This window comes from Phaseolus vulgaris, chromosome 1 (assembly GCF_000499845.2).
Source record: "Phaseolus vulgaris cultivar G19833 chromosome 1, P. vulgaris v2.0, whole genome shotgun sequence".
NCBI classification, from domain to species: Eukaryota; Viridiplantae; Streptophyta; class Magnoliopsida; order Fabales; family Fabaceae; genus Phaseolus; species Phaseolus vulgaris.
In genome coordinates, this window is record NC_023759.2 from 31,648,892 (window position 1) to 31,672,077 (window position 23,186).

General features: G+C 36.9%; 1 pseudogene; it reads left to right on the forward strand.

The window, feature by feature from the left end:
* The first annotated feature begins 17,911 nt into the window (after positions 1-17,911).
* On the forward strand, positions 17,912-22,926 carry LOC137815872 (uncharacterized; annotated as a pseudogene).
* Positions 22,927-23,186: the final 260 nt, after the last annotated feature.

Genomic DNA, 23,186 nt, shown 5'->3' on the forward strand with positions numbered 1-23,186 from the left:
ATCTTGTGAGCTATGGTGAGCTTCAAGTGGTGGCACTCCATCACTTATCTTGGTTCAAGGTTCCAAGTGGCGTGAATGGCTTCTTCCAATCCTCAAAATCCAGCAAGCATCTTCATATAAGTGTCTTCTTTCCTTTCTTCAATTTTTCCATTCGGTAGTTTCATTTCCTAATGTGCTTCCTTCATTTTCTACCATTTACATTCTGTTTTCCAGCTTTGTTCTTTGTTTCTTTTTCGGTTCAGTAGCTAGTTTCTTAATTCTGTCCAGTTTTAATTCTTGTTCTTCCTTCCTTTTGTTTTGATTCAATTTGACAATACATGGACTTCAATATGAGTCTTGGTTGGTGCTTAGTTTTGGTGAGTTCTTGAATTTAGAACATTGATCCAATTCTAAAGTAAAGTGCCTTTTCAAATCCAGCTCAAGTTGTTCCTAAGAATGTCAAGAATCATGTGTTCTTTTTATTTTATGTCTTCTTTTAATTTTGAGAAGACTAGAAGGAAGAACTTCAAATGTGAGGGTGGATGTCCTCTTCCTCCATTAATAAAAACCTCCTTTATTTGATTCTCATCATACTCCTCAAGTTGGAGAGAATTCGTCCACGAATTCTGAATCCCTGCATATAACAAAATCAGTTTATTTTTACAATTAAAAGTGGAAGAAAAAGACAAACATGACTTAGCATTTGTAAACAATGGGATTTCAGAAAAGGAGGTTCTATAAATCAACCAAGTGGGAAAAATTTGTTTGGGAATGATGATATGTTTTGGAAAAAGACCTCTTAAATGGTGAAACCCATTAGGAGGTAAGAAAAAATCATCCCTAACATTTTTTAACCAAGTTGGTGTTGAAATAGGAACCTTGGGTAATGAAAAAAGATAAAGAAGAAGAAGACCTTGGAGGTTCCATTTGAGGCATAGCACGAGTCAACATGTTGGATTTAGTGGGCAAAGTGGTGTGACTCGGTTTAGTACTTACTTCTTTTTCTTTCTCATTTTATCTTTTAGTTTTCATTTTTATTTGGTCCTCATGAACCTCTTTGGGAGAGAGGGGTTTTAAGATAACCTTGCGCCCTTGGAAGGAAAAAGACATTGTATTGGATAGGCCATCATGTAAAACATGTCTATCATATTGCCAAGGCCTTCCTAAAAGAAGATGAGTTGCTTCCATGGGCACAACATCACATAAAACCTCATCTTTATACTTTCCTATTGCAAAGTTAATGAGGACTTGTTTATTAACCATGATTTCACCTTTGGTACTTAACCATTGCAATTTATAAGGCTTGGTATGAGAGGTAGTGGGTAAGGCTAACTTCTCCACAACTCTTGTACTAGCCACATTAGTGCAACTACCCCCATCAATAATCAAGGAACATAACTTGTTGTTGATAAGACATCGGGTGTGAAAAATATTTTCTCTTTGAGCATCATCCAAAGATTTTGGAATTGTTCCTAACATACGCCTTATCATCAATAAGTCACCTTCACAAGGATTTTCACTCTCAATCTCACTTGATGTCTTAGAAGGTGAAGAATGCCTAGATGAATTGGAATCATGCTCACTAACGACTACCCCATTATGCACAAACATATTCCTTTTAGAAGGGCAATTAGAAGCTACGTGACCATATCCCAAACATTTAAAACATTTTTTACTAGACGATTTAATTGGTGATTTAGGCATAGAAGTAGAAGGCTTAGATTCCTTTGGTGTGAAAGAAGAATCTTTAGAAGGAAATTTAGAAAAAAAAACTTTTTGTTCTTCCAAGAATTGTTGTAGTAACCATCATTGAGAGCATTTTTGAAAGTATTTTTCTTAACAAGTTGGGCTTCCACCTTCCTTGCAAGATGAACCAAAAAACCCAATGAGGAATACTCTTGAAGCTTAACAATATCTTGAATATCCTTCCTTAGACCACTCACAAACCTAGCAATCACAGCTTCCTCACTTTCTTCTAATTCAACTTTAAGCAAAAGCGTTTCTAACTCTTTGTAATATTCATCCACATTTAGCGTGCCTTGTTGAAACCGTTGGAGTCTCAACATGAGGTCTTTCCTAAAATGTGGGGGCACAAACCTAGCGCGCATTTGATCCTTTAAAGAGTTCCAAGAGTCCACGGGAGGACCCTTGTGATAGATAATGTCCTTTACAATACCATGCTACCATTTCATGGCATAATCACTAAACTCTAAGGTGGCTAGGTTACGCTTGTGCTCATCTTGGATCTCAAATATTTGTTCACACTTAGCCTCCCAATCTAAATACAAATTAGGATCACTAGAGCCATTAAAACAAGGAAGCTTGACCGAAGGTAGCCTAGCCTTTGCATCTTGGTAGTGTCCATTTCCATGGTGATGTCACTCTCAAAAAAATAATGTCCCTGCACCAAGCTGATCTTGAGGTCTTGGAATCCTCAAATGAAAGATGTCAAAGCAAGGCACACCAATCTCAAAGCCAACCACAACAAAACCAATGAAGCAATAAAGACAAACAAGAAAAAGTATAAGCAATGAAAGGCTAGAACAAAAGGAATACTAGATGTTTGACAAACTCAAAGATTAATGAACAAAAGACAAGCAAGAAAAATAAGGAACTCAATGAGAAAGTAGTCACACAAAAGAATACTTAAAGAAAAGCACTAGAGTAGATGAAGAAAAAAAAAAAGACAAGCTACTGGAAAATATTTTTATGCAAACTGTGCTTGATATTCACTGATTTAACTGGAATGATATAAAGCGAACTGGATTATGAAATTTTAACCACAGAAACTTCAAGATCTTAGCTCAAAAATGGCACTGGAATCACGCAAAAACAGTAAGCCAATTAATTGAGATAAATTTTTAAAAATCGCTGCCAGATTACCGTTTTTTTTCGGCAGAATTGTACATTTTTTGTATTTTATTTATCATTTTTTGTGTACTTTGAATTTTTGAGTACTTATTTTTTCTACTCTTTTCTAACACTTTGATGAACACAATGGCACTGGAATCACGCAAAAACAGTAAGCCAATTAATTGAGATAAATTTTTAAAAATCGCTGCCAGATTACCGTTTTTTTTTCGGCAGAATTGTACATTTTTTGTATTTTATTTATCATTTTTTGTGTACTTTGAATTTTTGAGTACTTATTTTTTCTACTCTTTTCTAACACTTTGATGAACACAAATCCAGAATTTCAGAATTTTCCAGTGAGTAAATCAATTGCAATAAGGAAAAACAGTAAGCACGTTTTCAGAAAAACAGAGGAATCCTAATAGGAATGAAAACCAGAATTATGAACTAGCAAAGACATAATGAAAAATGATGTATAGGAACTTGTATAGGTCTAGAATACAAGTATGAACTCAATTCTAAAACAGAAAATGCACAAAGGATCAAACATCAAACTCAGAAAATTATATGACACCAAAGCAAGAAACAACAAATTCAATAAAAGTGATGACAATTATGGAAAAACAAGACTAAGACAAAACTTGTATGGATTCAAAAAGGAAAATACTGAAACATATGATAGGCAACATAAAGAAAAAAGCAAGAAAACTCAAAATAAGCCTAAAACAGAAACGTAAATTGCAAGAAATTAAAGAGCTCTTGAAATTAAAGTGCAACACAACTCAAAAATTAAACAAGAACACACCTGAACTCATGATACCACATGATATGAAATCAATAGCAAGATGTGAATGATTCTTTGACATTCTTTGGAATCAACTTGAGTTGGAGATAGCTTAGGCACTTTTAATAGAATTGGATCAAGGTTCTATGTTTCAAGAACTCACAAAAACTTGCACCAAACACCAAACTCATATGGAAGATCCATCTATTGCCAATTGAACCGATTAAATTGTGTAAAAAGGAAAATGAACCGATTGAAACTCTTAAGAAAGCAAATGAACCGAATAGAATATGAAAAGAAGCTACTGAACTGAATTAAAACAGAATCAAATGAAAATAGCCGAACAAAAGTGCAAGGAAAGGAAGATGAACCGAACAAAAGAAACTAAGACATGTTTAAGCTTCATATAATATGGAGATGAAAGAAAGAAGAACTTATGGAGATGGATGCTTTGGTTTGATGATCACGCCACTTAGAGGATGAAGGATCCAAGATGAGTGAGCTAGTGCCGCCACTTGAGAGAACCAAATGCACTCAAGATAAGACAAGGTGAAGGAGAAGACAAGTTCTCACAAATTCTCTCTCAAATTGAGTATAGTTTCTCTATTGCTAATTTCCAATCTGATTTGTGAAGGACCTAAGCCCTCCTTTTATAGGAGCAAGGGCTGGTCATTTACATAGCTTATTCCCTAAGCTAACCAAAATTCTCCTAAGATCACGCCCCCCTTACTAAGCTCACTCCCCAAGCTTCTAGAATTTTCTAAACTAAAGCCTAAAGATGCTTTTACAAAAGAGGTGTCTAATGTTTCCCTCTAAACACTATTCTATATTATTTACAAATTAAAAGAAACTATAAAGAGAGATATTTAATTGAAGCCCATTCTTGAAAGCTTGTAGACTTCTTTGGCGTTAGGCTTGATCCTCTCTTTATTTTATGTCTTCTTTTAAGGAAGAACTTCAAATGTGAGGGTGAATGCCCTCTTCCTTCATTAATAAAAGCCTCCTTTATTTGATTCTCATCATTCCCTTTGAAGCCCTTATAAGATTACTGGAAGAGGGTTAGGAGGACTCTCCCCGCCACCCAGCTAAGGCTTACCCAAAGTTTTTTCCCTGGGCTCTTGGCCTCGAAGAAGTGTAGGAAGACGTCCATTGAGGGAGTGTGCCCAATTGTTGGGGTGCACAAGATGGCGAACGCCCTCACGAATGCCCAACTGTTGGGGTGCAGCTGGGCAGGGGCCACGTTGATTTCGGTCAAGAGCGCCCTCTTGAACCCAGTGAGTGGCAAGCGGAGTTTGATCCGCCTGAAGACGATGGAGTATAGGAAGAAAAAGGGTTCCCCAATGCTGGCGCGATCGTCAGCACATACCTGTTCGCCCTTCATGCAAGGTCAAACCGATACGTAAGCATCGCTTTCCCTCCCAAATACGTGGCCCTTGGGACCAGACTCGTCATCGCGATGTTTCCTCACGTCCTTGCTGGAGGTGAGCGTGGAGGTCTCGACGAGGAGTTCATCAGAAGCCCAAGGGTACAGGGCTTTGTAGTAAACATTGGGAGGAGGGTTGGAGGTGGTTTTGGTTCGAGCCATCTTGAAGAAAGCTAAAAAGGGAGAAGAGAAAGGAAAAAAGAAGAGGGTTAAGAAGAAGTGACAGTGTGTCTCGATGAACCACAAAAATAGAAGCGAAGAACACAACAGTGTAAAATGCATAAAAACCTAAAGTGCAGAAATCTTAAACAGACCCAGGGCAGTTATAACATGTTATGAGCAGCGAAATCATGAAATAAGAGCAAGTCATGAGATAAAAATCATACCTTTAAGCAGTTGAGGGTTGAAGGTAGTGATTGATGAAGGAGAAGAGAGAGCGTTCAAGAGAAGAGAGAATGTTCAAAGAGAGTTTTCTGTGAAGTGATGGAATAGTGAAGAAGCGCGAGTTTATGAAAGGGTTAATGTAAACAAAGGAGCGCAAGCGACAATAAGTCATGGTCGTTGATCCAGCCACGTGTGCGCAGACTAAAACGTGTATGGAGAGACGTCACTTTGGCGTATTGTTTATGTCCTTTCACACAATACCACATAGGTCGCCAAGGGCGATGACTTAGTCTCTTCGCTGAACAAGTTAATAGCTCGAGACTGGGGGGCTTGTGTACCGACCAGTCCTCGGACATCGTTGACTGCTAGTAATGATGGGCCACGTAGGTTGGGTCCCACAAGCGACCCGAGCCGGTGTCCCACAAGCGGTACGAGACAGGGTTCCGATTAGTGGTCGAATGTCGATCACTAGGATGTGCCGACGTGTTCTCAACAACAGAGTAAGGCCGATGTGACATCGGGCATCAGTGATCCAAACAGCTAAATGGGGCCACGAAAGGTGGGTCCTAAGAAACACACCAGTTATCAGTCAAATGCCCAGAAGTAGAGGGAAGCCTAAGTCACAGAGTGCCCATGCGTGTGGTGTGGATAACGCATATGGGCGCGACACAAGCATAGAGCCCTGGGGGCGCTAAGGCCTATTAGGGTTAGAGTTTCCCAGGAGCAGGCTGCATGCATGGCACGTGAATAGTTAGGGCACCCCCAGAATGGATGGCCCTAGAGAGACTTGTGCACAAGTTGGTACCTAGGTGGTCATTCCGTTAGAGGTTGCACTCCAGTAAGGGGAACCTTACGCGCTAGATTACCCTAAGATTGGGTAATAGCAGCGCAAAGGCACTCCCCCAAAACCCTAAATGCGGGTAACGGAAATAAAGGAAACCCTAGACTATATAAAGGGTAGTAAGAAAACCCACAAGGTACGCAATTTCTTAGACTAGAACTATTACACTCACATTCTGTTTCTTTGCCCCAGTATTGACTTGAGCATTGTTGTGAAAACAACCTCTAGGGCGCCCCTTTTGTCTTTGCAGGTACAAAGTATTTTGATCCAAGGAAAGCACAAACCTAAGCAGAGATAAGAGGGCGTGTGATAGTCGTTAGAGTGAACCGGCGAATGAGTCAACTGGCAAGAACAACTTCAAAATAGTTTAAGAATTTAGAAATCAAGATAGCATAAGGATAATGATAATCACTTAACCTCATAGATTTTTGCATGTGTTCCTTGATGATATGGATCCAATTGATCTTGATTTTTGCTCATTATGCAGTATATGTAAACAAGATCTTCCTCAGTGAGAACAAAATGGTTGCTCCTCTTGGTGTTAGAATCCAAGTGACAATGAGAGCCAACAATCTTTCATTCAATTTCAACCCTCCAACCGAACAAGTTCTTACTTGTGCATGTGGATTCTTCAAACAACTTTTGTAATATTCAATTTTGTTGAAGTCTTCCACCACACCAATGTTCCCTTTATTGATTCTCAAGCCAGCATACTTTAGGCCAGTCACAGCAGCCCACACTTTATGAGTGATCTCCATATCCACACCCTTGACATGAGAGACAAGTTTGTTACCTTCAAACTTTAAGTTGGTGTAGAAAACCCGAATGAGATCTGGATAGATGTTCCCTTTCATCTCCAAGAACCTCTTCAGCAGTTGTTCTTTGAGAAGTCTTCTCACATCATCCAGCTTTTGACTCTTCAAACAGCTAAAAGAGACAACTTTTGGATTATTTATCACTTTTCTACTTGTTTTAAAGCGATATTTCTCAATCAATTCATTGTCTCCTGAAAACCAGCCCTCAAGACGTCCTCCCGATCTTACAACTCTGGTTTTAATCCTTTTTGATGATGGAGGAGTCGAATCCATGAAACCAAAATGTGAGAAATAAGAAAAACAGAGGAAGATATGAGATGCAACAAGAGATATGCCAATGGGTTGTTTTTGTGTAGAAAAATAGCTGCATAGGGTTTTATAGCAAAGTAGATATCCTCTTTGATCCTTTGGGTGCAGTGGGTTTCAGTCTTCAAGAAGAAGAATCTGGTCCAATCTTGTACAAAACCACGTCAACCCTTACCAGAAAAACACATGGTTAACACATGTTGATTTGACTAGTCATAAAGGCACTTGAATTTCCAAGATATGTAATATATTCCTTTTATGACAAGAGGCAACTTTCTTGTGAACCAAATCGGACCTTATGACTGCTTTATTGACTCATAATCCCTTTAAAAAAAATCTGTAAAGATAAAGTGCATAAAGAAATTAAATCAATTTCATGCAGTGCTGTAAGAGAAGAAACAATCGATTGTTTCGAGAAAACAATCGATTGTTTCGAGAAAACAATCGGTTGTTTTTCTGCAGTAGTAACAATGTTTGAGATTTAGAATAACAACAGAGAAGAATTAAAAATGTAATTGTACATGTATAGATGAAGAATTTAGCATGAATTTATAATAGAAAAGCAAAGACAAAGAAGGTCTTATTCTTTTGTCATGAAGTCCCTTCAATGAGTCATTATTTATGATAAAGAATGCTTCTTTTGGCTTTCAAGACACCTTGAGCTGGTACAAAACCTTAATTCAGTTCCAGACAAAACTCTTTTTCTTCCAAAAGCTTGATCAGATAACTCAAGACTCCATGCTTCTTTTAGTATCACTGCAACACAATAAATTCAAGCAACAAGATTTGGTCCCCTTACAAATGTGGGTCCTTTTGATTCAACTTTATCACTGGAACTTCATAACTTTTGGGAATCCATCTCATAATACCTTTAGGAACAAAATATTTCCTAATTTTGCAGAATCTAACTCAGTGGCCTCTCTTAATGCAGTAAAACCATGTAACAACCGGTTGTTTCGACCTTTCAATCGGTTGTTTTTCTGGCACTTTTGAAAAAGGCTTTGAAATCCCATTTTTCTTGTTTTGAGGATTAAACCCCTAACACATTTTTGGGATGCCAAGACAGTTTCAAAGTTGAATTTACCCTTTGAAAGTTTATCTAAGTTCTTACAAGATAGTGGACCTTACTCTCAAGAGTTTTTCAATTTTTACAAATTTTTGCAAAGATTTTCAAAATCAATTTTTGACTTTTCCAATTCTTCTTCAAGAGTCTTGACTGTTGAACAAGATGCTTTGATGTCTCCAAATCCAGGAGGAAAGCTTGAAGACCTTGTTGCTGGGTGTGTGTGTGTTGTCTAGTTGTTTGAAACTTGTTAATTCACTCCTTAAGTTGATCCAAGTTCACTTGAATCTTTAACCTTTTGAAAAGATTTGTTTTCTAAAAAGCTATAAAAAATTCAACAGGTTGTTTTTCAAAACAACAGGTTGTTTTACATTAGCTGTTTTTGAAAATCTTGGTTGACTTTGCTGTCAAACCAAAACAATCGATTGTTTCGACAAAACAACCGATTGTTTTCCTGAAAACCTTAACAAAATTCTGTTAAGCGGTTTTAATATGTTTTAAATGATTCTAACTAACTTGGCTCCTTTATTAAATGCTTTTGACCACTTGGTTGGTCTATATAAAGGTAGTTTTATGTTCCTAATCTTGGAGTAACAGAAAGAGTTTATCAAAACAGTTTTTCCAAGATTTGAAAGAGCTTTGGATCATTCTTAAGTGTGTGGAATAGGATTGGGTTGTAATTCTGAACTTAAGCTTTGTAATACCCAGGTGTATTCTATTCCCTTCTTCCTTGATTACTGTATTTCTGTATTTGAGTTGCCAATGAGTGTTGCGTGTTCTTGTGGGGTTCAAGATCAACACTCTTGGTGTGTTTGCCAAAGGTAGTGTGTTTCTTGAGGGGTTCAAGGTCACTACTTTGGTGTGTGGTGTTTGTAATCTGGTTTTGATTGCATAGTGGAATACCCAGTGGTTTCTGGGGACTGGATGTAGCTCTTGGTGTAAGAGTGAACCAGTATAAATTGCTTGCATGCTTATCTCTTACCCTTAACTCTTTAAATTTTGTTTTTAAGTTGTTTTTATAAACTGCTGATAAAAACAACCGATTGTTTTTCTGATATCATCTTGGAACAGTTTTGGTTCTTTGTTTCTTTGATTTCTTTCTCTGTAATTCAACATGGATTTTCATTATACCTTCAAAGTTTGCGAAAATCCCTCTTAAACAATTCAGCCCCCTCTCGTTTAAGGCCATATATTCTAACATTGACTTTATTTTCAAGCCAGTTATTCAACCCTTTCAATTGGTTGTTTGAGAGAGCTAATCGGTTAGATTCTTCATGAGTTTCTTTAAAAGCTTGAAGTAATTGACTATAGTTTTCAGCATTTAAGGAGGCACAAGAACTTACACTTTTTGAGCTACTTGAATCATCATCTCCTTCTGCCATTAAACACAGATTGGCTTTTTCATCTTCACTTGATGAGGAGCTTGATGAAGAAACTTCATTTTCATCCCAAGCAATATAGGCTCTTTTTGACTTCCCTTTCTTTTCCTTATTGCTTGACTTCTTTTCCTTGCCTTCTTTATTTGGGCAATCGGCTTTTATATGCCCTTATTCTCCACAACCAAAGCAAGTGTAATTGTTAGAATTGAAATCAATAGTTTTCTTGTTTCCATACCTTTCTTTGTTGGATTCCTTTTTGCGGTTTCTCTTCAAGAATTTGCTGAACTTTTTGGACAGCAAGCTAAGATTTTCTTCCTCACTTTCATCACTTGAGTCTTGCTTATTCTTGTGCTTGGCAGCTTTCAAAGCAATGTTCCTTACATGCTTGCCTTCGCTTTCTTGAACATTGAGTCTATTTATCTCCAACTCATGTTCTCTAAGCTTTTCAAACAAGGAGGCTGTAGTCAAAGATGTCAAGTCCTTTGATTCTGAGATAGTCGTGACTTTAGGTTGCCAAGATCTATCAAGACACTTGAGAATCTGGATGTTCAACTCCTTTTTCTCAAAGGTTTTTCCAAGGCTCATTAGATGGTTGATAATGTGAGTGAATCTCTTTTGTACTTCAGCAATTGATTCTCCTTTGAGCATTATGAACATCTCATACTCTTGTATTAGAGTATGTTTCCTTGCTCTCTTCACATCATTCGTTCCTTCATGGGTGACCTCTAAGTGTCCCACATTTCCTTAGTAGATGCACATTGTCAGATCCTGAAAAATTTATCCGAGTTCAAAGCAGAGGTTATGATATTCTTGGCAATGCAATCAAACTTGGCCTTTTCATTTTCAGCATCAGTCCATTGGGACCATGGTTTTTCAATAGAAGATCCATTTTTTTCAAATTTTGGAATAAAAGGGTCATTTTCAATTGCATCCCAAATTCCTTTATCAAGAGATTCAACAAAGATTTTCATTATAACCTTCCAAAAGTGATAATTCAAACCACAAAACAAAGGTGACCTGTTAATTGAGGCACCCTCCCCAAAAGGTAGTTTTTCAGCCATAGAAAAAAGATTGTAGGATCAAACTTGAATACTTTTCAAGTACCAAGCTCTGATACCAATTGTTAGAATATATGGCCTTAAACGAGAGGGGGGTGAATTGTTTAAGAGGGATTTTTGAAAACTTTTTCAGGTTTAACAAAATTCTTTGTGTGAATCCAGAACAGGAATCAAGTTAGCCAAGAATTTAAGCAATAAAACAACAAAGCAACAGAAAAACAATCGTTTGTTTATATCAGCAAAGTTTAAAACAAAATTTAAATGAGCCCAGAATACGAGAGAAATACACCAACAGTTTATACTGGTTCACTCTTAAGCCAAGAGCTACATCCAGTCCCTAGAATACCACTGGGTAATCCACTAAGCAATCAAACCATATTAGAAAACACAAACCACTAAAGTAGTGACCTTGAACCCTTCAAGAAACACACTACCTTTGACAAAACACACCAAGAGTATTGATCTTGACCACCTCAAGAACACACAACTCTCCTTGGCAACACAACACCAGAAATACAGTAGGTTTAGAAAGGATTACACCTGTTCACATTACAATCTGAATTCAATCCAATTGCAATCCTATTCCACTCTCTTTGAAAACCCAAAGCTTGATGTGAATGTTCAAATCTTAGAATCAAACTTCTCAAAACTGAAAAACTCAAAATTGTTTCTCTTTCTTGTTTGAAAATGTAAACAAACCATTTATATTTTCCAAAGATTAGTCCAAGCAATTAATGAAGGAGCGTATTCAGTTGAAAAAAATTTAAAGCAGATGCACCATTCAAAACTGAATTCTGTTAGGATTTTCAAAGAAACAATTGGTTAAAACCACGAAACAACCGAATTTTTGGCTTGACAGTTAAGTCAACCAAACTAAATCAAATTTCAACCTTTCCAAAACTCCTAAGAGTAAAACAACCGGTTGATTCGACAAAACAACAGGTTGTTTTTCACTGAGTTGGAAAAACACTTGATTTAACAAAGGAGTTGAAAAAAGGTTTTAAATCACATCAGTTTTAGATTCAACAAAGGAGTGGATCACATTCTATTCTACCCAGATCCCACCCAGAAACAACAGCAACACCAGCCTTTCATCAAACACTTGAATTTGGATTGTTCAAAACACTTTATCACTCTTGATCAACAAGAACTTGATGAAAGAGTCCCCAGCCACACACAACCACATAATAAGAGCATGAAGACCTAGAGGTTGCTTATGGAATTATTTGCAAATATGGGTCTAATTGGGCTTTTATTTATTATTGTAGGCCCATCAAGAGGACAACTCTAGGATGAAGGAATGTACAAACATATCCAAGAAGACCTCCAACTCATCAAAACATAAACTAGAGCTTTGGTCAGAAGAACATCAGAAGATTGAGTTTCAGTTGACTAGTCAACATTATTTTTAGGCCAAGCTTTAGCTTAATAAATTATATAAGTTTTTTAGGATTTCATAGGCTATGTATTGGGCCTAGTAGCATAAAATAATTAGACCAAGTATTTGGGCCAAGTAGCATAGGTTTTTGGGCGTGTATTTGGGGTAATAGTAAAATAGGTCTAGTTAGGGTTAAAAGTGACTAGTTAGGGTAAAAATTGGGCTTCTTTGGGCCCAATGTAACCCTAAAACGCCTAAGGTATATTGAAGGAGGAAAATTACCTTGGCATGAAGCACATGGACGTCCACATGGTAGCCTAGGAGTGGAGAGAATTTAGCATAGAAGGTGTGAGCTAAACATGCAAAACATGACTTCACATGGCACCTTCTCATTAGAGAGTTGTATTTTGAATTTTCAAATTTTGGCTCCAAAATGTTCAACCCTCTCTCCTATAAATTGAGGTGTTTGTCTCTCATTTTTCTAAGATCAAATATACTAGTGATGCTGCCAAGTTTGCATGTTTTCTCACTCTTTTGTCTAGACCTCTCTAGGATAGACACCTTGATCTTCTTTTTCACCTTTCCAAGTGGTATGACCTAACCAATCACTCTCTCTACCTATCATGCACCTTCAAGGAAACTATAGCTCCACTGGAGCCATCCTTGTCCGCCACTTCGATTGAGCTTCCACACATCACCTTAAAATTGTAAAGAAATCAAATCGGAATGAGGGCAACACCATCAAAACTCCTTAGTGGGAAGCTAGAGGATAGAAATGTTTATTTCATTTCTAATATTTGTTTCAATTTTATATAAATATTTAAAGTCCCGTGAAGAGAAATATATTTTGAAATGTTATATGAAAAAATTGTAAAATATTTATATTATGTTTATATATTTATTTTTATATTTCCTTCAAATTATGATTATTAGATATAAAAAATAGGGATATTCCATTATTCATATATCTATTATATTAAAGTTGTGGTATAATAACAAATTATTCTAATCAAAATAATTAAATTGAAATAGATTATTAAATTATAATTTAATTACTTTAAATTTATTCTTAAATAACTATGTCCGAATACATATTTTAAGTAATAATATATATTTGATAGAATAAAATATATTGCATTTTAGTATTTTAACCTCCACATATGAAATCTGTATCATTATGAACATTTTACTCTTCATCACTTTCTTCTTGCATTTAATTTCAAAGCATAGGTGATGAGTAAACTTTAAAATCCATCTTAAAAATATTACCAAAAGAAATCTTTAATCATTCTTTAAAACTTTAATAAAATTTGGTTCGAGTTATTTTTAATTTAATGAGTGTTTTCTTTCTAATTTTGTTAATTTTAATAAATTGTTAATTCACGATAAAATATGTATTCAAATATATACTAGAAAATGCCTTACACCATTCTTCAATCAACAAATAACTACTTAAGAATCATAGACCTTACAATGGTCCAACGTCTCTATTTGTACTCAAATACTTTGCAATTAAATATAAAATTTAAAATTTTAACAAAATCAATTTTTTTAACAATTTATAACAACCACACAATTTAAATTCTCAATTTATAATTTCACAATTCAATTACACTTTATTTACAACCTTAATATTAAACAAAATTTATCTCCACTCTCTCTTTTCCTATATTTGTTTTCAAACAATAGAACTTTATTTTCAAAATTTAATATTTTACATTAAACACTCAATATCAAATTAGCTTCCTTAAAGTCGGTATAGTATTTTATATAAAAATTTAAACTTATAAATACTTATTTATTTATATTTTATGCTAAAAAATATATCTATTTTATTTTTAATATATTACAAATTTTCTCAAATTTACTTTTCTCATTGACTTTTATTTATTCTCAAATTTACTTTTTTCATTGAAATCTCATCTAGGCTGACATCTCAAGTAACAACAATCATCTGCCATCACTTGAAAAAAAATATTATTAAAAAAAAGAAAAAAGAAAGAAAATACAAAAATATGGGGGGACTAGACCAAAACCCATATGTTAACAAAAACGATACATAGGTGGATTATACCTATTCATAAAGAATTCTAAGAACAGACTAGCTGGGAGTCTATTATACCAATGAAATGATTCTCTATGAATAAATCCTAAATTAGCCAACTTATTTGCACACGCATTCCCTTCACGAAAAATATGAGTAACCCTAAACCTGATTGTCCCACAAAAATTAAGGCAAGTATTCCATCGATTTCGAAGCATCCACAGAACATTAGTCCTAGCAGTAAACGCAACACAAACCAAGGCAGAATCACATTCAAGCCAGACATTAGTAAGTCCCATTTTTTGAGCTTCCTCCATAACATGTATAACTCCATAAAACTCAGCAATCAAAGCAGTCTGAACTTCAAGAAACGTTGAAAAAGCACCAATAAATTCTCCCATACTCCCACGAAAAAATATCAACACAAGTAGCAAGATCAGGATACCCCCTAACAGCCCCATTAGTATTAATTTTAACACAGCCTGGTGAAGGAAATTCCCATCTAATAGGAAGAGGACGAAAAACTTTACCACTACGAGTCTTAATACCAAAAAACTTAATCACATTGAAGTTCAACATATCATTCTTCATTGAAGCTTTAGACGAATTTCCCACTAGACAAGTTAAATCTTTAATTATCGAAATAGCCTTAGAAACCTCAATCTTATCCTAAAATCTAGCATAATTCCTCATACGCCATATCATCCATATAAAAAAGGTTATCATCGCAAGCTTAATCAATTTAACCAAAGGACTACCATCACTCTTAATAAAAGAAAGTAGATCATCCTTATTAGAGAAATGAGAAGTAAGAAAAATTTGTCGAACCCAACTCCAAATATGCAATGTGTTAGAACATTCAAAAAATAGATGTTGAATAGATTCATCATGCTTTTCACAAAGCGTACACATAGAACATATATGCAAACCCTTATTCTGAATATGTTGATATGTAGGAAGTCGCCCATGAAAATTTTTCCAGAGTACTAGAGTTTTGGATGGCGGAATAGATGAAGACCAAATGAATTTACCCCAACCACCTGGAACTTCTGATTCCAAAAAAAAAGTCCTAGCCGATTTAAGAGTGAAATGACCAGACTCATCTAGAATCCAATTAGGAATATCATGTTCCTCTCTAACCATGATATGATTAAAAAAATGAGGCATCTGTTGTAAAGAAAATGGAATATTCCAATCACAACCTGTCCAAAATTGAGAGACTGTATCCGGAATGCTAACACCATCAGATATCCCTACAATATTAGCTAAAGAAGTAGTAGAACACCATTTATCATTCCAGAAATTAATAAAAGAACCTGTACCAACAATCCAAGAAGTATAGTCAAGTATGGTAGAATAAAATTGCTTAATTCCAAGCTAGAGAGAGAAAGATCTATAAACCGTTCTAAACTCATATTTTGATTTAAGAACCCTAGCTTTCAAGAGTAAAGACCAAGGTCTGTTGCTATAAGCAAAGTTCCAAGCAAGCTTAAGAAGATATGCATTATTTTCATGATGAAAATTAATAATATTCAAGCCTCCATCCTCAAGAGGTGAACAATTTTTCCCCCAATTAACGGTAGCAATACCTTTTTTTCAGAATATCACCAGTCCAAATAAAATTCCGACACCACTGTTCAACTTGCTTAATAAGTGAAACAGGCCATTTATACATATTAAAACTATAAGCTAGAAATCCAGTAATCACCGTATTGACCAGCTGAATTCGACCCATCATGCTAAGAGATTTACCTTTCCAAGATGCTAGCTTCAATTTAACTTTATCAGCCAAAGGTTGAAGAAACGACACTTTGGAGCACCAACAAAGATAGGCACTCCTAAATAATTGAAAGGCAAACAACCATGACTACAGGAAATAATATTTTGAATTTTGGTGACAAATCTTGGAGAATTATCCATGGTGAAGAAACTAGTTTTAGTGTTATTAATATATTGACCAGACAAATCACCATATGTTTTAAGAAAAGTACTCAAATTTCTAAGAGACTTAATATCCCCCTACAAAAAATAAATGTCATCAGCATACAAAATATGAGAGGGAGTGAGATAACCTTGCGGACTGGCCATATATAAAATCTTCTTATCATTCACAAGCTTACACTACAAAAAATAATGTAAATTGTGACAATTTTAATATGATGGTTATTAAAAACTGTCGTTATTATCTTTATAGTACGACATTTTCACAACTGTCATAATTTTTATTCAAAAAATGACGGTTATAACTGCCATTTTATAATATTATATCTTTTTTCCCGCCATGTTTTCATTGCCTCCATAAGTTTTTATTCGTAAATTTTGAAAATGAAAAGCTAAATTTAATTTCCCAAACAAAATCTCTAAAACATTTCAATCCCTCGTTTCTTCGCTTCTCTGTTACCATCTATCTCTCTTTGAATCCTCGTGCATCACTGTCTTCTCCACCGACTACTACCATAGCTGTGATTCAAGATCTCGTCATCCTTCTCAAAGTCAAGAGGTGCGATTCAATTTCTCACTCCAGCAACACGCTCTATGTTTCTTTCTTTGTATTATGCTTCTCACACTCCTAAACTCTAGTTTCGCTGTTTTAGGGTTCCTACGGACGCACTCAACATAGAAAATTTTATTGCCAAATGTTGGACCGATTTAGGATTTTTCTGGATCCTCTGTTCCTTGTGGGAAGCTATTACCGGACAAAATCATTATTAGACTTAATTAGACTTAATTACAGGAATATAATCACTATTAATGAGTCTATAATTAGACTTAATTATAGGAATATAATCACTATTAATGGGTCTATAATTAGTCTTAATTACAGATGTTATGTTAGAAAAAGAATCTGTACGGTTCTGTACGGTTCTAATGCTATGGTTATATATATGTATCATTGCTATAGATGAAAGGCAGATTGAATAAAACAGAAAATATTCTTTCATGGTATCAGAGCACAAAACTCTGATACCCGACAAACACAAAGCAAAGGCAACGGTGCACAACCATGGCAGATGCACCAGAAAAGAATAATGCCAACAAAGCAGAGCACGAAGGAGGAGGTGCTAAGAAGACCTACTCGTCATATGATCTCAACGCGAGTGACAATCCCGGAAACATAATCACGCAAGTCCAATTGCGCGGAGAAAATTACGACGAATGGGCAAGAGCAGTAAAGATCTCGCTTCGTGCTCGGAGAAAATGGGGCTTCATTGATGGAACACATATCCAACCAGAGGATGAGGCACCCGACCTTGAAGATTGGTGGACCGTGCAGTCCATGATTGTATCTTGGATTCTAAACACCATTGAACCAAGCTTACGATCCACAGTAGCATATGCTGAGACTGCACATAACTTGTGGGAAGACATTAAAGAAAGATTCTCGGTCGTGAATGGACCTAGAATTCAACAATTAAGGTCGGACTTGTCAAGATGCAAGTAGGAGGGAATGGTGGTGGCAACTTACTTTGGAAAATTGAAGGTCCTTTGGGATGAGCTTGCTAACAGTGACAAAATTTCATCTTGTACGTGTGGTGGATGCAAGTGTGGGATTGGTGCTCAGTTGGAAAAACGAAGGGAGGAGGAGAAGGTTCATCAACTCCTTATGGGGTTGGATGACGCAAGCTACGGGACAGTAAGATCAAACATTCTGGCCACAGATCCATTGTCGTCTCTAAACCGCGTATATGCTATGTTGGTACAAGAAGAAAGAGTGAGAATGATGGCCAAATCAACGGAAGAAAGGGGGTTGGTCGTGGGTCTCGCGATGCAGGCCAACTACAAAGAAAAAGGGCGTCGAGATATGGTAGAAAAATTAATGACGTGCAGTCATTGCGATAAAAATGGTCATGACATGAAGGGATGCTTCCAATTGATCGGATATCCCGAATGGTGGGGTGACAGACCAAAAAGTGAAGGCAAATGGAACGGCAGGGGACGCCAAGGGATGCGAAACAAAGTTAACCCGACACGTGCAAATGTGGCACACGCTAGTGGAAGCAACAGTCAAGCCAACAATGACGACAAGAAACTTGAGATGGCAGGTCTGACCAATGAACAATGGAAGGTACTGATTGATATGATCAGCAAACAAAAATCAAATGAATCAGAGAAAATGACTGGTAAGAGCATTTGGGATTTGTGGATTATTGACAGTGGGGCATCAAACCATATGACCGGGTCACTGGAAAATTTGAGTGAAAAGGAAACTATACAAAGGTGCCCCATAGGGTTACCCGATGGTGAACGTGTTCTAGCTTGCGAACAGGGAACAGTGACTCTTGAAGAAGGACTTCAATTGAAAAATGTCCTTTATGTTCCCAAATTAAAATGCAATTTACTTTCAGTACCTCAATTGACGGATGAAGAAAATTGTGTTGTAACATTCACTGATAAATTGTGTATTATACAGGACCGCACTTCGAGGACGCTGATTGGAGCAGGTGAACGGAAAGATGGGCTTTATTGGTATCGTGGGGTACGGAAGACTCAAGCATGTCATGTCAAGATGGAAAATCAACTAGCACTTTGGCACCAAAGATTAGGACATCCGTCATTTAAGATTGTGCAAATGCTTCCTGATATAAGTGGGAAATGTACTCGTGATGAGTTGAATACATTTTGTGAAGTTTGTGAAAAATCAAAACAAACGAGAGATAAGTTTTTCTTAAGTGCGCATCAAGCTTTGAATATTTTTGATTTAATTCATTGTGACTTATGGGGTCCTTATAAAACTCCTTCATCCTGTGGTGCTTCATATTTTTTGACAATTGTGGATGATTGTTCACGGGCAGTTTGGATCTATTTGTTAAAAGAAAAAACAGAGGTATCAGTGACTTTGAAAAAAAATTTCACACTCGTTGAGAGGCAATACAACAAATGTGCTAAAATGGTTCGCTCTGACAATGGAACCGAATTCATGTGTCTAAAACAATATTTCATTCAACAAGGTATCCTTCACCAAACTTCCTGTGTCGGGACCCCGCAACAAAATGGACGCGTCGAACGCAAGCATCGGCATATTCTGAATGTTGCTCGGTCATTACGGTTTCAAGGCAATCTTCCCATTAAATTTTGGGGGAATGCGTTTTGACTGCAGGCTACTTAATCAATCTCACCCCATCCTCCATTCTAAAAGGAAAAACCCCTTATGAAGTGATCCATGGATGTGTACCCAGTTACGCCCACTTACGAGTATTTGGTTCATTATGTTATGCTCATAATCAAAATAGACAGCAGGATAAATTTTATAGTCGTAGCCGAAAATGTGTGTTTGTCGGGTATCCATATGGCCGAAAAGGATGGAAATTATTTGATTTGGAAACAGAAACTTTCTTTGTCTCTCGTGATGTACATTTTTTCGAAAATAAATTTCCATATTTTGAAGCCACAAAGATGGACACTGCACCACCATTGCAAAACCCAATTATTGCCTACTCTTTAGAAACTGGAACGGACCCACATTTTCTTCATGAAGTTGCCTCCTCAAACCTAGATGAATGCATCGTCAACCAACCCATTGCATCTCCCATCCCAGCCAAGGAGGATGCTACCCTCACAGATGACTTCGACCACACTATCAACGACTCTGATCCGTGTATAGAAGTCTCGACGCTACCCGCGGATCCACCGCCGCGTCCGACGGAGACGGCGTCGTCGGTTTCTTCACCACCACTGACGGCTGCGGTTCCCCTTGGGCAAGGGCATCGCGCGAAGCTGCCTTCCGTACGGTTACACGATTTTGTCGCAGCCACCACGATACCGTCAAGCCCCTCTGTTCTGTCACCTCCTTCAACAGAATCCTCAGGTGTTTCGTATCCTATACATGATTTTGTGAATTGTGATTCCTTTTCTAAACATCATCAAAGTTTTCTTGCCTCTTTACACACCGAGCAGGAACCCCTGTTCTTTTCTCAAGCGGTCCGAGAACCCCGGTGGCGTGATGCTATGGCACAGGAGATTCATGCTCTCGAACTCAATGACACCTGGAAACTCACCGCTCTCCCTCCTGGAAAGAAGGCACTTGGGTGTAAATGGATCTACAAAATCAAATACAACTCGGATGGAACAATTGAAAGATTCAAGGCTCGATTGGTAATTCTTGGCAATCATCAAGTGGAGGGTTTGGATTACAACGAGACGTTTTCTCCTGTCGTAAAGACGGTAACCATTCGCACAACTCTAGCAGTAGCAGCCGCAAAAGATTGGGAGCTTCATCAGATGGACGTTCACAATGCGTTTCTCCATGGTGATCTTGATGATGAGGTTTATATGAAACTCCCTCCTGGCTTCCAAGAATCTCAACCAGGGGCAGTGTGCAAGCTTCAAAAGTCTCTATATGGCCTCCGACAGGCCCCCAGGTGTTGGTTTGCTAAACTATCTTCTTCTCTCACTCGTTACGGCTTCCAACAATCCCCGAAGGATCATTCCCTGTTTACTCTCAATAATAATGACATACAGTTGGTTGTGCTAGTCTACGTTGATGATCTTGTGATTGCAGGGAATAATGGTACTGCCATCCAATGTTTTAAAGGCTACTTAAATCAATGCTTTCATATGAAAGATTTAGGTCGCCTCAAGTACTTCCTGGGGGTTGAAGTTGCTCGCTCCCCCAACGGAATCTTCCTTTGTCAGAGGAAATATGCCTTAGATATCATTACTGAAGTCGGATTGTTGGGTGCGAAGCCCGCCACTACACCATGTGAAGAAAATCAAAAATTGAGCTCCGCTACTGGTTCTTTTCTTTCTGACCCGGCTACTTATCGTAAACTTGTTGGGAGGTTAATTTATCTGTGTTTCACTCGACCTGACCTTGCCTACAGTGTCCAAGCTTTATCTCAATTTATGCAAAATCCACGCTCCGAGCATTGGCAAGCTGCTCTTCGTGTTGTTCGATATTTAAAGGGGCATCCTGGACAAGGAATACTCCTACCTCGAGAGAACAACTTACAACTCTTTGGGTGGTGTGATTCTGATTGGGCAAGTTGTCCACTGACACGAAAATCTCTCACCGGTTGGTTTATTCAACTCGGCACTTCCCCAATCTCTTGGAAAACCCAGAAACAACAAACGGTTTCTACCTCCTCTGCTGAGGCTGAATATCGATCAATGGCTAAGACCACCCGAGAATTAAAGTGGATTAAAGACATTCTCGCTTCTCTACATGTTCCTCATCCTGACCCAATTCGTCTTTATTGTGATAGTCAATCAGCACTTCACATTGCTAAAAACCCGGTCTTCCACGAACACACCAAACACATTGAAGTTGACTGCCACTTTGTTCGAGATGAAATCATTCACAAGCGCCTTCTTCCATCCTATGTGCCCACACATACACAACTAGCTGACCTTTTCACCAAAGCTCTCGGTGCTAAAAAGTTTGGAGCCATCTTGGTCAAGTTGGGCATTCAAGACTTACATGCTCCAACTTGAGGGGATATTACCGGACAAAATCATTATTAGACTTAATTAGACTTAATTACAGGAATATAATCACTATTAATGAGTCTATAATTAGACTTAATTATAGGAATATAATCACTATTAATGGGTCTATAATTAGTCTTAATTACAGATGTTATGTTAGAAAAAGAATCTGTACGGTTCTGTACGGTTCTAATGCTATGGTTATATATATGTATCATTGCTATAGATGAAAGGCAGATTGAATAAAACAGAAAATATTCTTTCACTCTAGTTGTATAAGGTCTTGTTGTTACAGTTTTGTGTAGCTTGTGATGATTTGTAAGTATTGTGAATTTTACTATCATTGTTTGGGATGTGCCTCTATGGTTTTCTATCGTATTTTGGTAGTTGATGTTGACGTGTGGTGTGTTTGGTGTTTTGTGCAGCCGAAGTAGATTCATGAGATTAAAAACTTCCTCCTCACTTCTAGGAGGAAGGATGCACGCTCTGTGAAATCAAAAGGAGAAAAGATGTGGTGAAGTTCAAGGTCCGCTGATCTAAGTACCTTTACACCCTCTGTGTGTTTGACTCTGAGAAGGCTGATAAGTTGAAGCAATCAATTCCTCCAGGTTTGTTACTCAACTATTTCTGTTGTTATGTTTCATGCTTCTATAGTGCTACATGTTAGTATGTGTATATGTAAACATTAGGTGTTCTGTTTTGGGTATATGGTCTATTTATGTTTTTTGGATTTAGTTGGAATGATTTTTCAAGATGGGAAAAGTAAAAGGATAAAATTGTGTTATGGTCTATTTATGTTTTTTGGATTTAGTTGGAATGATTTTTCAAGATGGGAAAAGTAAAAGGATAAAATTGTGTTATGGCTAAGAAAATGAAACTAAGTTACATTGCATGTTATTGGGTCTTGTTTTTTTCTTAATTTTGGATGAAGTGCTTTGTTTAAGTGATGATTTTACATGTATCTTTTGCAGGTTTAAGTGTGCAGGATGTGTGATTCTGACTGCTGTTGATGAAGATCAGGTTTTGCTTTGGATTTTGGGGATTCATATTTAGTAATACGGTTGGTTTTTATTTTCTTTTTGCCTTTCCTTTTGGGATCATGTTAGTATTATCTTTAAGACGAATCCAACTATGTGGCTAGTTCATTGGACCCTCCTTAATTTGACGTCAAAAAGATTATGAGTCGTTTCTGCATTCTGGTTTTGGGCACCTCACTCTAAAATGCTAGTTATCTGCAAGAAAATTAATAATAGAAATAGCAAGGGAATGATGTAAAAAGATTTAGAACTGTTCTTCTAATTGCCAACTTCTCACCTCGTAGTAAAAGTTGGTCATAATCACGTTTCAAATAAATGTTTTTAAAGAAAGATCAATGGAGTCAAATTTACTTTGATCAAAACGAATGCTACGAAATTCATAATTTTTCAAAATTTGCAGAAACAATTATTTTCTTT